This window comes from Pundamilia nyererei, unplaced genomic scaffold, assembly GCF_000239375.1.
Source record: "Pundamilia nyererei isolate P.nyererei 1_Seehausen unplaced genomic scaffold, PunNye1.0 scaffold00018, whole genome shotgun sequence".
NCBI lineage: Eukaryota > Metazoa > Chordata > Actinopteri > Cichliformes > Cichlidae > Pundamilia > Pundamilia nyererei.
This window is the reverse complement of record NW_005187419.1, coordinates 900945-916920: the sequence shown is the minus strand read 5'-3', so window position 1 is coordinate 916920 and position 15976 is coordinate 900945.

Below are 15976 nucleotides of genomic sequence, written 5' to 3'. Positions count from 1 at the left end.
AGAGGTAAATGGTCAAATTAGTAATTTTTTCCTGCATACCTAAAACCCTCTCTAACATCCTGCAGTATTCTGCCTGGACTTTTTCCACATTTCTGCACTTCCTGGTAAAAGACGTGGGATGATTATCATTTTATAATAGACTCTTAACATTTTAGTTTTTAGTATGGAAGGAAAATATTTTTGATTAGCAAAATATTTAGCCTTAGCCAACAATAACCAGGGATGGAGGAATTATGAAGAAGTCAGAAGTTCTGCATTCAAAATTTTACAAAGGGATGAGCATTAGTAATTTTTAGTTAATATATCAAAAGTAAAATGACTTATTCTGCAGATTTTTTTTAGCTGTTCTATAGGATGTTAGCATTAAGCTACAACGGTCATTAATGCTGCAGATGTTTAAGACTGAGCTCCTTTTAAATATATATATTCTGTTGGATGGTTTATTATCCAGCAAAACAAGGGCTAGGCATGTACTTGTAATGTAATGTGATACAATTGCATTACTTCTTTTAATTTGGTGTGGCATTTATGGAGTACTTTTTTATTATTATTTTTCGCACTTTTTGAGCACCTAAAGTGTTTTTACACATAGATAGACACATATTTCATGGATACAGTGCTTTCTTTTTTTTTAATTCGTGAATCAAAAACACAATAATCTGAAAATGTTGAAGCAAAGCACTTTGAATGGTTTTAATGTATCACCCACATAGTCACATAATTTGGATTATTGTTCCTTGCACAGTGGACACTTTGACATCCATGGGGAAGTCAGGGGTAGTACAACCTTCTACAGACTCTCTCTGAGTCATATTTTAGCCACATAAGTAATTTTATATTCTTCTATTCTGTTAATGTAATGGTTTTAAAATGTTAAAACAAAGAAAACCTATAAAGTTTAACTTTGTTTATATTATTTTCTGAGGCTGTTGAAATGGCTATTTTTTCACAGCAGATTTTCTGTCTCTGTGGCAACAGGATTGATCTTGTTGCCACAGTTCAATTAATTCAACTGAGTTGAATTTGATTCATTTTTATTTATATAGCACCAAATCACAACAACAGTTGCCTCAAGATGCTTTATATTGTAAAGTAAAGAGCCTACAATAATACAGAGAAAACAGAAAACTGCAGCAATCATATGGCCCCCTATGAGTAGTGGCTTTGGCAACAGTGGGAAGGAAAAACTCCCTTTCAAAAGGAAAAAACCTCAGGCAGAACCAGGCTCAGACTAGGATTACTGAAAGACAACCAGGCTGCACTTCATGAAACTTAATAAAAGAGCATGTTAAATATTGGTGCAGATTAAAATCATATTCTTTCAAACTCAGGAACTGGGCATTGGCTATGGTGGAGTGGTTCCACTAGGTTTGATTTTGTTTCTCTCTTATTCTTTGTGGGCAAGAAGAATCAAAGGTTATTAATTTCTTTAAAAGTTATATTTTTCATATTGCAGAGTAAAGAATTATTTCTCCTGTATAAATAGTGTAAGTGTCAAACTTCAACATCAGAAAGTACTATAATGTTTGTTCTCTGTAGCTACAGTGATATTTTCATCTTTGAGTGGGCTTTATTTAACTAACACATATTTTTTCTCGTTTCTTATGGCGACACAGTACTATAAGGCAATTAAATATGTTGCACTTGTTTTGTGCTACCACTGAATTACTTGGATATCCTACTTGAATCAGGAACCATGTTGATAACAAAGCACCCACTGTTATAATGTGGGCATAATGTGTAGGTGTTATGTGTTATGTGAGCGTATGTGCGCTTGTGTTTTTAGTGTTTAAATATCATTTCTGTTCATTTGGAAACAAAGGAAAATTGCTGTAGCTCAAAGTTATTCATGCTGAATACACAGAAGCATGCTTTTGAACAGACTGTTCTACAGTGGCTCAAATGTAGACCCTAATTTCTATTGTTTTCCACACTCTTATTTCAAATAAATACAAGGAACAACATGATTTTCTCTTTAACTTTTCATAAAAAGACAGTGATTTATCTATTGATAAAGTTAAATATCCTAGTGTGACTGAACTGCCAGCTGGCCTCTCCCAAAACGCATTTTCAGTCTACATTATAAATACACTCAGCAGACATTGTATTAGACCCAAAAAGTTGATTCTGGTCATCTGAATGAGGAAGTGGTTTTCAGTGGGAGGAACATTTTGTCATGTGACTTCTTTAGTCTCAGTCGATTGCAGGTTTCCCCAACCTTATAAATAGTACATCTGCATGATGACTGAAACTAGCACCACTGGTGAACAATGGGCTGTGAGCTCAGTTTCTGAATCATTAATATGCAAACTGTCGTGACCATTGATCAGTGGCCACTATCAATTCTTTCATTCTATTAAATCAACAATTTATATTAAGACAATCAGGTCTACTTGTGTATGGAAGGATAGAAACGGGCTTATTTGACCGAATAAACCTCATCAGTATGAAGCTCCTTAGCTTTGCTGTTTTATTTTTTAAACATCATAAGGCAAATTATATATATTTATTATTGCATAAGTACTCTGCTGACCTCTCATACCTCCCAGCATTTATCTACTTAATTCAACTGGTGCATTAAGTCCAGTCAGCTGAAGTATAACTGGAGATCCATGTATTTAAATTTAAGTGATAACCTACAGAAGTATTTAATCTAAAGAAAAAAACTGATCTAACAAACACCAAGAAGCAACAGAGTATGTTTTTCTACAGACACAATCACATTATGTATTTTAAAGTTTTCTAGTTGTCTTGATGGGTTGCATTAAAAAAGTAAGGAAACTGTGGTGCAGAGGTACACTTAGAGCAGTGTCTGTTGATTAAGGAATGCACTAGTGTGAGTATTATAAAAAGGACAAAAGATCTTGCTAAGACATGCAAGTTGCTATAATTATAAAAGCCTTTTGCCCAAAAGAGCCAACTTTTCTGCTCAACCATTTGTACCACCTGATGACGCTCAGCTGGCGAAGCTAATCTATTAATAATTATGGAGTAGTTACTTATAAGGTATTCGACTGACTACACGTTTAAAAAAATACATGTTCACAACTCCCTCTATCACTTGATTGAAGCTCCTTCAATCACTCAGTGGGGAGGCACTGCTCTAGGCAGCTATTTTCACTGGTGTTGAAAGCCTCTTAATTTGGGCCACTGGTAGAGGGTCTCATGAAAATGCACTGAGTAATCCTAATAGGACCCTGAGGTGGAGGGTATGTTGAGGTGATACTCTACTGTTATACGATAACAGGTAGGGGGTGTCCAGTGTGACATCTTGTCAGAGGAGACAGAATTTCTAGTAGCACCCCTGCTTGTAAAACCTTGTAAGCTTCTTTGCCATCACCCATATTTAAAGAAAGAAAAAAAATCATTACCAGCCACAGCATGTTTGAGAAAAACAAATTCATTGCAAATCCACACAGTTTGCACCATGGGGAGCAGACTGAAAGACCTTTGCTCTTGTTCAGCCTCTTAACTCTGATGAATAAAGCCAGAGAGCTTTGAACTGCAATTAATAAAGTTTCTACTACAATCAAAATATTGAATATTTAAATCAAAAAATTTGGACTGATCTTTTATTTTCAGCTATGCGTGGCTTCTTTTGCAAGTAACAAATCTCTTCTTTTGCTTCCATGCAAACCATTATTGCTGCTAAAGCATCAAAAGCTTTATTTTCTGTGCGCTAAAGTGGTTTTCTTTTCTTTATTGTAAAAAACAAACAAAACAAAGACTAGTAAAATTATACATTTCTAAAACATTAAAACTCTGCACTCAGTAAAAGTAAAACTAAAAATCAGATCTTGTTTTATGGGGCATTTTTGTGCAGGGGTTTTGTGTTAATTGGTCGTTCAATATTGCAAGTGCACAACAGAAGCCTACTACTTCCTGTTACAAGTTGGCTAGCTGCTGATGGTACTTGTTTATATATTCTTATATATTTGGGAAATGAATTATCAGAATCCATTTGCCATGGACACATATCAGTGCCTTTCTTTTATTATTATCATCATTGTTTCTAAGATTCAGCTATAAACCATTTCTATAGATATAAGGTCTTTGTCGAGAACAACAATAAAAAAACATTAAAAAGTCAAGTTAGAAAGGTGCTAATGTGTGTGATCACATTAATCGTCTGGCAGGATCTCACTTTCAGTGGTTAGTCCATTATGATTCACACTGATGTGAGGTCTAGGTGTCAGGTGTCATAATTTAATTGTGTTGTTTTCTATTTCTCGTGGATACTTGAGGGACTGGAAACCAGAGTAATTCAGCAGACTCCACCTCTGGTCTCTCTCACCCCTTCTAGTTGTCTTTCTCTCTCTCTCTCTTCTTAATTGGAGACACTGGGGGTTCACATCATTTTTCACTTTAATCTTGACCTTAGAAGATAAACCACTGATAAAGATGAAAATCATTATCTGCCCAGAGAATTCAAGGAGTAATTTCCTTGGCTCATGTTCTATTCATTAATGGGAAAGCACTTTTAAAGGGGAGGATATCTCAAATTTGCAGACATGTTATAAGATCTGTGACAGAACAGGCTGTTAGAAAAAGCTGTGGTGTTGGGTCAATTATTTTTTAAAAAGCTGCTTTTAACAAAACTTAGAAATTACATTTACTGACTTGATTCAACTTCTAAACAGTTTTTTGGGAGAGACTCAGCAGGTATCTTTGTTACATGACTGAAAATCAGAAAACAGTTTGAAACGAGCACACAAAAGTCCTTTGATATCTCAAGCCGATGCATTTGTCATAATAGATCTTATCTAAAAAATATTCTCATCAAATATCCAGAAGATTGAAAATAATACTTCTCAGTGAGTTTAAAGACTTACAAAAAAGAAAAAGAACTGACTTTGCCCTACATTTCATTAATTATGATGCTACTTAAGCCTCCTCTGAGGAGGAACAAGAGATCAACCTTTACTGTTAATTGACCATTCCTTTAGTTACTGTTGTTAAATCTGTTTAATTTTATTTTCTCACAGGAGGACAAAATGCTGTTTACAATGATAATAAGAGCACATGAAATAATTTTCAAACAAACAGGTCACTGGTTTTATATAGCGCACCACCTTATGAGGTATAAATTGTGCCTGAGTGGGTTTAAGATAATGAGCTTTAAAGTATTACATGCCATTAACACAGTAAGTGGGCAGACAACCTTAATGTACAACATCAAATACTGCTAAAATACAGTATATATGTACGCATGTGTTGGGAAGAGCCGGTTTTTGCCTCCTTTTTGGCTTGCCCCATATGCTTACATAAACCAGTAGATTATAACACAAATTTGGAATCAAATCCACATTCTAGCTAGGACTGCAAGGTAAGTAAAACCTTTTTTTCCTTAAGTTATATTTAGGATCGTGTCTCTTGTGCTTATTAGCTTAAACCACATACTATTAGCTTACACTAGAGAAGCTAAGAGTAGCTTAGCAGCTAACTTTAGCTTAGTAGCTAATGTTAATTAAAGTATTTTAAAAAACTAAGTTTGTATAAAAGTAAGGTTGTCTTGAAATAAGCTGACAATTATTGTAAATATGTTCAATTTCAGTAAACACTGATATAATGTGGCTAATGATATTTAGAGTATTCGCCCGAAAATTAAGCAATTCAGTTTCAACACTTTAGGTGAGGGGGTTGTAGGCAAGGTGTACTTTGAATATAGGCTCCACCCCCAGTGAATTTTGTATATACAAATTATAATAGTGCATTTTTGTTTTTTAATAAGGCAATCCATATCTGTGAAATTGTTTAACGAACTGGCAATTACATCATGCTTGCATTAACATTAGTCTTCTTTCAAAACTTTAACATTTTCAGTATGCAAGTGAGCGGTTATGTGCTTCTTACTGCAGGAGAGACTGAAACTTCAGATGGTTAAAGTGAAGAAGGCAGCAGGATAAGCAGAATAATATGGAGGACATCTTATTTTTGTTCACTGGACATTTTAAATATGTATTCCATGAACACTTTTTCCAACCTGAAATATTATTATGTTATGTTATGTTTATTTATGTTTATTATGTTTATTATGTTATGTATTGCCATCCATATATAAAATATGCCATGAAAGAGGGTCCTGTTCTTTAAGTTTGTTTTAAGTTTGTTTTAAGAGGTTATTATTATAGTTGATATGTTACTAAATAGAAACGGAAACTGTTTTACATTTTGCAGCTCTGCTTATTACACAGAAACTACCACAGCTATTTCCACGTAATAATCAAACACTCATTAAGTTAGCTTTAATAGGTTGTTATTGTGATATTAAATAGAAACTGGTTGTTTTGTATTTTGCAGCTCTGCTTCCTGCTTATTCCATAGAATTACCACAGATGTTTCTATTTGATAATCCAGAGCATTAAACATAATATTTAAATTTTTCCTTTTAAGCAAGGCAGAAAGCTGGGAACCTAAGGTAGGATTAATTTGCGCATTATACTATAGTAATACTATCCAAAAATCCTAAAACATTGCCCAATATTACCTTATTTTTTATGAGGATATTACAATTTAAACTCAGAGACATTACCTTTTTATTTCTACCAGGTTATCGTATTGTTACCAAGATATTATGCTCTATGTTATGATGGAGGTCTTTATTTCCATATTCTGTTAAATAAATTTCAGTGTAATATTACTCAGCTGTAAACACTGTTGCTACCATGATATTAATAGGATATTAACTGGTTATTACTTTGGTAATTGAGCAGTAATAACTTCAATTACCACATTATTACATTCTTATTTTTGCCTTGTTACCCTACTACGATTACTTTATTACTGAGCTGTAACAGAAAATGCTACCATTGTTTCAAGTCTACTTCAAAGAGTTATCTTTTTACTGATATTGTCTTTCAGTATTCTAAAGCAAATGTGTGTCTTTTTCAGGTATTAGTCCAGAAAGTAAGTGTTGCATGTTATTCAAGGTAGTATTGGGTTTCGTTTAATATAAGATAACATAACATAACATAGCAAGAATTTACTTAATTGTGTTGAAAATTTGTCTTGGACAAACACTGCTAAGCATAGCATCATCCCTAGCATGATTAAACTTTCCTGGCATTTACATATTCGTTCACAAGGACATCAATAAAATCCTCAGATTTCTTTTAGATATTGTGTTTAACGTGCAGCCATGTACTTGACAAGTCAGGAATGCATCATCAAAATAGATACTTCACATAATTTTACAATGATATTCTGAAGGTTCCTATTTATAGCAGATATTATTATCTTATGTGGCTAGCAGCCATATAGCAAATGGCTATATGGCTGACTTTAATGTCAGAGTTCTGACTTTTTTCTCAGAATTCTGGAAAAGAAGAAAACTTTTTTTTCCCAGTATAACAAGTTATAAAAGTGTTTTGTTTTTTGTTTTTTTGACTGGAAAACAAGTGTCAATAACATATTTTGTATTCTGCAACTAACTTTAACTTAAATTTAGGTTTTCTGAGTATCATCTGGGTTGAATTTTTTAATGGATGAAACTAACTCATTTAAGAGCAAGAAAATGTACTAAATATCCACTTTACCTGTATTCTAGAACAGTTATATGAGAAACTGAAGTGATGTTTTATCACTTGAATCATAGAGAAAAAAAGGGAAATTTAGGCGCATCACTCCTGTATTGAGATGGGCTGCTTGTTAATCTAGTATTACCTATGGCTAGAAATTTTTAGCCATTATTTTAACATAGTTTTGCATTTTAGCATAGCTACCATTTCAGGATAAGGCCTTACTAATTTATTTGGTCAGTTAATGTTAGAGAACCACACCATTTTCCAAAACTTGGTTGTAGCAAGGAATAGTTTTCCAGCTCAAATATATCATACAAAATAACTTTATAGAAACAATCTAGAAGTACATTATATTAAGTGCATGATATTACCAAAATGTTGAGCATGTTTCTAATTTTAGATTCAGATTATTATACTGTATGTATATGAACTTAGCATCACATCTGCCTTAGTGAAGGGGGAAAATGTGTTGCACTGCAGAGGCCACTGACTGCCTTCCATCAAGGACACAGTCACCTTTCTCTGGAGGAGAATCGAGTCCTCTGAGAGACAGCATGGCTTGTGAGTCTACAGCTAGAACTAGGTCAGCTCACCTCTTTGCTGGAAGTTATACCATTATTCCGTTAATGTTGTCTACATTCCAGTATGTGACTTTCCTTTTGATTCACTTGTTTAATGTTGTCTCTAAACACGAGTGGAAATAAAACCATAAAGAAACCTTTTTAGCACATGTTGATTTCACAGCTACAGGTTCTGTGGTAACAGACTTCAATCTACACATTTGCTTTTGCATGCACCATTTTTGTATTTGCATCAAACGTATAGTTAAAAACATAACTCATTTTGTGAAGATTAGACACTGTACAATACTGTAGTGTGCTGTCCCTGCCTATACTCAGCTGAAGATGCTGCTTTAATTATACCTTCATTCTCTTAATCCCTTATTTTGAAAGCCTTGTCTGCTCATCGACCGCAAAGAAATTAATGTTATGTCCTAAAATGTTCCTTCCTCAGGTCCTACTCAGTTTGTCAATAATGAGTTGAGAAGGAGGCATCCTCAACCGTCCTCAGAGCTACTGATTTATATGCTCACACCTCCACGAGGTAAACGGGATTGATTGTGTCCCACTATCACCTCTAACTTGCTTCTAGCCTGTGCCCAATAAGCTCCTTCATGACTAATCACACCTATTTACAGGACTGATACAAGACATTTTTTCTTTTTTCAGAAAGAGTGCCTGAAGCTCTTGAGCACACTGTGTCAGTATTGAAATGTTTCTGTGCTGTCACATCTCACCACTTCCTCAGCCCTAACGTGATCGACTGGACTGACCACAGAACCATATCGTGCTCCTCTACAGAGCTCTTTTATAGTAAAATTTCAGGCCCAGTTGAACCCCATTTCCCCCGGGCCATTAAATGAAAACCTGGACCTCAAGTGGATCTCAGAGTCTGGTCCATCCCTGGGCTTACAGGCACGTTAATGACAGAAATTGTACATGTCAGTACTACCAGAGAGCCCTAGGATTAAATAATGCGCGTGTAATAGTGAGATCTGAGGTCTTGGCCTTGATGTGCTAAGAACATTTGCAATACCACTTTAATGACGAAAGGAAAGAGCCAGGTCTGAGACTCTTGCCTTAGCAGACATGTCAGACCTTTCATGGGAACCATTTTTAATTGCAGCCAAAAAATGTCTATTAGTGAAGTCTCCCTTAGGCACATATTATATCCATTATAGAGGTCATACAGTTAAACTGGAATATGCCATTGAAATTATTATTTCTGTTATTATTATTATTATTATTATTGTAATTAGTAGTAGTAGCAGTATTCGTAGTATGTCTGTTATGCTTATAATCACATCCTGCAAAATTAGATGCCTTGTTTTTTTTAAAGGAATGTCTGTTATACGGTTTTGTTTTTTGTTGTTTTATTTTATTTGTTTTTAAATTGCACACAATTCCATTTTTATGCTCAAATCAAAATTTTATATTCATATATTTTACGTATGTGGATTTTTTTCACTGGTTTGTCACCTTTGCACGGGAAATATCTCAACATATTTGTTATTATAAACACTGAACAGGAAAACAAATGCTGAGAAATTCCATGACTTCTGTTCAAATTCTCACTTAGATCTTGTTATTACACCCATTATTGTGGACCAACTGGGATACACGAGATAGCATTAGCTCCAGTAGTGGTAGCAGATGGCCCATGGGGCATGTTTGCCAGATTTAAGACTTATAAAGAACTGACACACACAAATAAATTTGGACAGTGTTGCTTTAACATCTGAGAACACTATTTAACTCATCCCATCTCAGGAAGTTTTCACACTTCACACTTCATTAACCTCTAGGGCACAGATTCCCTGGGAAGTCGAGGCAGGAAAATGCTTGTCTTTTTCATATAAATCACCACCAAGTGGTAAGCTCCCAATGACAATATTTACATGCACACAATATACCAGATAATAACTGATATTCTGGTGCAATTCAGCATGCTCTTTCTATGCACTCGATCACAAATTTCCATGAACATACGTGCATGAATACAATATTCTGCTATTGAGAAAAGCATGCTTGCACTAATTCCAAAAAACAACTGGAATTAAAGCAAACCTTACTTGTTTGAAACATGCATATGCCAGCAACCACTAACCCAACATGCATCTATCTATCTATCTATGCAAAATTCAACATTGACTTAAATGCTGTGACTTAATGTAGAGCTTAAGTTGACGTGTGTTCACCCACAATAAAAACCCCATGAATCTTTGCCTCAAACCACATCATTAATTTACAAGAGGAAAATAGATATATATCTGTCTCCTGTTTTTACCATTAACCCTTTGTACACATAAAAATATTACTTAAAATTGATGTTATGTTTATATTGAGAACATCTATTTTTCTTTCCTTTATCTTTTCTCTTTCACCGCACCCATCCAGCCAATCACAGCAGATGGTAGTCCTTCCCTGAACCCAGTTCTGCTGGAGGTTTTTTCCAGTTAAAAGGGAGTTTTTCCTTCCCACTGTTGCAAAGTGCTTACTCAAAGGGGGTTGTTTGATTGTTGGGGTTTTCTCTGTATTATTGTAGAGTCTCTACCTTAGAATATCAAGCCCCTTGAAGAAACTGCTTTTGTGATTTAGCGGTATCTGAATAAAATGTTATTGAAAAAAATCTAAGTTCAGAATCACAGATGTCTTATAGAGGGTCATTCTTAAATGTTTTCCAGCCATAATTCTCCTAGAGCCAGAATGTTTTTTCCTTTAAGGCTATATGGTAAACAACACAATAATATTGATTGTTGATTGTTTTGAGTGCCCACATATTTGCAAAGGCACCTTTAATGCTTAATGACAGATGCAGGTATTCCGCAATCCAAAGAAAGTCTTTTACAGGGAAGGTCTAACTTCTTTCAGCAAGACAATGACTAACCTCATTCTGAGTGTATCATAGCAGCATGGCTCTGTCGTGGTGCTAAACTGGCCTGCCTACAGTTCATCCACTGAAAACATTTGATGCATGGAAATCCAACTGCAGATTCCTTAACCCATCCACGGAAAAATTGAAAAATTACATTTTCAAAATTATGACAATTGACAAATACTAAACTTCATTGAGTGGAGAGGAAGTAAACATACAAATTTTATTTTATTTTTTTGCAAGGGGACCATTTAGCTGTGACAATGCATAACTGTTTCTTTATGCAAACTGTTATTTCTTCTTTCTTGGTTCACATCAATGTTTTGTATACTGCTTCTGTAAGCATTTGGGAGGTGTTTATTGAACAAAAGATGGCTTCAACTCCAAACAGCTGAGGATGTTCCTCCTCCTTGGTGGCTCTTCCACGCTGAAGTCACACTGGTTATGATTCACACTGATCCAATGAGAAATTCCGAGAAATTATGTGATTATTGAGCCATGAAACCCTATACCAGGACCTCTAGAACCAAGGTTACCTAGCTGTAGTAATTTGCCAACTACTATACGTTGCAACGAGTTCCTGCTTGGACAGATAAATGACTTAAGCAGATAACCACTTTCCTCCCATCATCAGTGGGAACCAGGAACCATTGCTTGTGTATAGTAGATTTTCAGGTTTACGCAGGAGAGGTAGACTGCAAAATCAGAAAACAAGATAAGCCAAGTCAGAACATCTTCTATGAATAAATGTAAGCAGACTCAGAAAAAGCAGCTGCTATGGCAAAATGCTATATTTTGGTAAGCTGGAACCTCCACTTACAGGCAACAGTTTAAGGAATTAAGCAAGTCTTGGTAGGTATCCTAGTAATGCTCACATCCCAAATATTCAAGAAAACAAAAAAAGTCTTCAAAAAAGAAGTAAAGTATAGGTCCTAATTTAAACCAGAATATTATTTAATTTGATCTGTAATTTATAAATCCAGAAAGTTTCCTTTTGTTTCAGTTTCTCGTGTCTTTCACCATGTGGAAAATGGGATGTGGTCAGTGCCAAAGGCTTGTAATATGAATATGTAGTGTCCAACAGTAGAGTAATTAACTTTGTCTGTGGGGCATTCCAGCCTAGATGACAAATGAGGTTTTACAATTAATTAAATTAAGTAAACTCATTTTAAAAATAAAAATCAATAAATGCCTGGATCCGCATTACACATATGCAGAGCTTTTAGACCCAATCATGCTGTTGCTGTTTAGGTGTTTGGCTGAAGATAACTGTGCACCAGTTTATGTTTTGGAGCAGTAGATCTCTAAAAAGGGTGTTATGTTTTGATGTATTTGTATGTTGAAGCCTTTTTTATACTTTGTTTTGTTAGCTCATATATACCCCTTCCAAAAAGCATTTCAAATAAAAACAGCACTCTTGCTCAAATATATAATAACATAACTACTTTATTTACAACTCAATCCAGAGTGCTGACGTGATCAGCCTCTTTTCCCCACCAGAGCACTTGAACAAATGTACACTTGCCTACCTACATCTTTATGATAACTGCTACCACACAGCCAAATCTTTCCTGAACATCAGTTGTGTGCACATGTCACAGTGACAAGATGACTGGCTCATATGTTTCCAGGTTGGCTTATTGATTGGCTCTTGGGGCATGGGCAGCTGCTAGCATTACAGAATTCTTCAGGATTATTTGAGTGCCACTTTCTCTTTGAAGTGTCAGGCTTTGTGTTTTACTGTCTTTTTGCTCCTATTGGTGGTCCTGTAAAATCAACTCCAACTTTATGCGCTGAAAAAAATCACTCTAAAGGGTCTGTTCTGCGATACAAGCTTTTTTTTCTTTCTGGCAGTTCAAGCTCTTCTATGTCTGCATAACTGTACATGTTATAAATGTAGCCACTGATCTTTTTGGAGACTATAAAGGATCCTATTTGTTACCCTGATTGCTCTTGCGTAAATCTCGCAGTGCTCCTCAGTCTGTTTCTGCTAAGGACCACTTGTGAAATTCTGCGCTATTAATGTTATAAAGGTCCCTTTTCATCATGAAATGAAGGTTTTCTGATGTGCTCTGCACTTTGTCTTCTGCCTCCTTGAACTGCTGTTTCAAGAGCCTCTGCTCCTGCCTCAGCTGGCTAATCATCGCTACTGGTCATCACATACTATACCAAACCTTTTAAGAAGCAAGGCTGATTGCTGTTATAGCCTGGAGTTTTTGTTATTTTTTCCAGTGTCACCCTTCCCTCTTGGATCAAGGATTGCTTTCACATCTTGTTAAACTAGAGCCAGGGCTAAGTGACAGTCTAACCCCGCCTACATCTTGTACGTTGCTTTGGCATAGCCACTAGCACATGGTGGATCCAGTGATTATGCACTGCCCCTTTATCTGGCAGGTCCTGTATCTAGCCATGAGAATTTTTTTTTAAGTAACCCAGCTCTATCAACTATTTCATGAACTTACTGTTGGCAGTGTGAATTAGTTCTTTTTTTTTCTTTTTTATATTCTGCAACCCTGATTCCTACAGATTTCATTTATTTGCATCTATTACAAGACAGAATTTAGAATAGACTGACTTTAGGCAAGCATTTCTGTCCTAATCACAGCCTTAAGCTAACCTTAAATAAGTTATTGGAGATTGACTGCAGTTAAATCAGGAATAACTACCAAACTTTAAAGTTCAGTCTTTGTGGATTAGTTGCCATACATGGTAAAATTGTACTGAACAATCGCCTGTCATACATTATACACTACGGCTATGGTAATATTCAGTTGATAACTAATAGTAAACTTTAGTGTAAACTATAGTACACATTTGCTAACTGGCTGGCTGGCTTAAGTAGCAGACTGCAAGACTGTATAATTATGCTTCTATTAATTAATAATAGTTTGTTTATGAATATATGATAGCCAAGAAGGTCAATGTTTTTGTCACCTCAGCATTTCTTTGCCAATGCTATTTTCTTGTAAGTTTATATGGTGAACTTGTTAAACAGTTACTTATACATCTGTTAAAAAAAACATTATCACTCAGTTGAGCTTATTGCAATGCATTTGGACTAGAGTATCATATTCTATATGGGGTTTTGTAATAACAGTTTTAGTAAAGGAGCTAGCTGAAGTATATTTGAATGTTCCAAGTACATCACATACTCGTGAGCAATAGTCTGCCAATTATCCTACATTCAGTAAATATGGAATTGGAGCCAAACAGAGGACAAGGAATTCATTATTTTTTTGGCTATATTATTTTCATGAATCAGACCAGCAAAGAAGGTGATAATTGCTATGTATATACATATACATATGGAGATATATTACTGTACTGGTTCACCTGTTTTTCTTTTCTTCTTTGGAAACGTATCAACATTGATATATTATTCACGTAACTCATATGTTGGCAGGATGTTTGAAATAACACAAACCTTCAATACAATTTTGTAGACATATTTTTAATCAAAATAGAAAATGTTACTTGCCATTATTTTCTCCTCTTAGAAACACCCTTTGCAACCTTCATTAACTATATATGTGCAACATTGGACTGGGCTGTCAGATCATGTAGTTCATTCAAATGTATCTACTTTATTTAAAGTGCTTTCCTTTTATGTAATTAATGTCCATGGTTCTTTGCTCTGTTACAAAATATAACACCCTAATTAGTTTGTAAAAATTGCAATGCCTTAAATATGAGTTTAACATATTTGTTGCTTAACTTTGTGTAGTTTCTGTGTTTTTTGTGTAGGCTTTACACGCTATTTTCAGTTCTTACTTCTTTAAGTATTAAATTTGCAGGTGATTACTTTCACTGCCTAGAATAAAAACAATAAATAAATACATTTGTACTGTGACCCACTCTTTAAGTGTATACAAACTTTACCGTACCGAGGCTACCCTGAAAAGGGGTTTGAACCTATAAATATGATTCATATCAAGATATGTCTTCTTGTTTTGACCCACATACTCACCTAGTAGCTAAGTCAGTACACATGCCAGATTCAGAGAACCTGAGGTTTTTTTTGTTTTTTTTGTTTTTTTAAACTATTCCTCAGTATTAAGACTGAGAAATTCTGTAGGAGAAATATCAAAGTAGCATACTGTCAAACATGTTCAGTTATCTGTTATCCGAAATTTTGATACATGATAAATTCAAGGTGGCCTTTTGAAAGGAAGACACTGTCAAAAAGCCATGTTAGAAGCATGTCTGCTGTGGTAGTCACATAAATCCCTCTTAAACTACCATTATCTATTTTTTTTCTAATATTTTCTTTGTCATATGAATTGTTAGGTTGTGTAATCCAAAAGCACAATTCAGCCCCCTTCAGATAATGAGGCCAGACAGATAGCAACAGGTGTTACTACTCTGAAAAGGCTCCTGTCACCTCTCACATACCAGGATTCAAGTGCTCTCATTGTGAAGAGGAGTCTAATATCTAATCCTTCCCTGCAGCCATTTCAAGACAATATACTCTCATAATGTAGAAATATGCAACATTTAATGAGAAAGACATAAAAAAAGAGAGTAGATGGAAATTTTGTGTTATTGGACTTAAGAAAACTGTCGCTCCCATCCCATTCTTCACTTTTGTCTAAAAAAAGATCAGTTTAACTGTTTCGTTTGTCACAGCGAAGAGAGTCCTTTGTGTTATTTTTGTGTGTTATAGCAGAACTTGTCAGTGATGTACATTAATGGTCATGTTTTGTGTTTTGCAAATATTCGCATACTCCCACGTTTGCAATGCAGGGGAAACAAAACACTGTTAAAAAAGAAAAGTTGTGTAAATACAACTAATGATGAGTTTACTCATCAGGAGGAAGAGATGTGTTGAAGAAATGAAATGCTTGTTTGCAGAGTGATTTTCTTTTTTATATGTACCATGTTAGAGTTTTTGAGGAAGATCATATTGATTTTAAACTTAATCAGAAAGCTTCATATATTAATTAGCTCCCCGCTAGTCTTTTGCAAACAATTTTAAAAATCCATCTATACCCGCTCATAGATCAACACAGACATTTTTATAT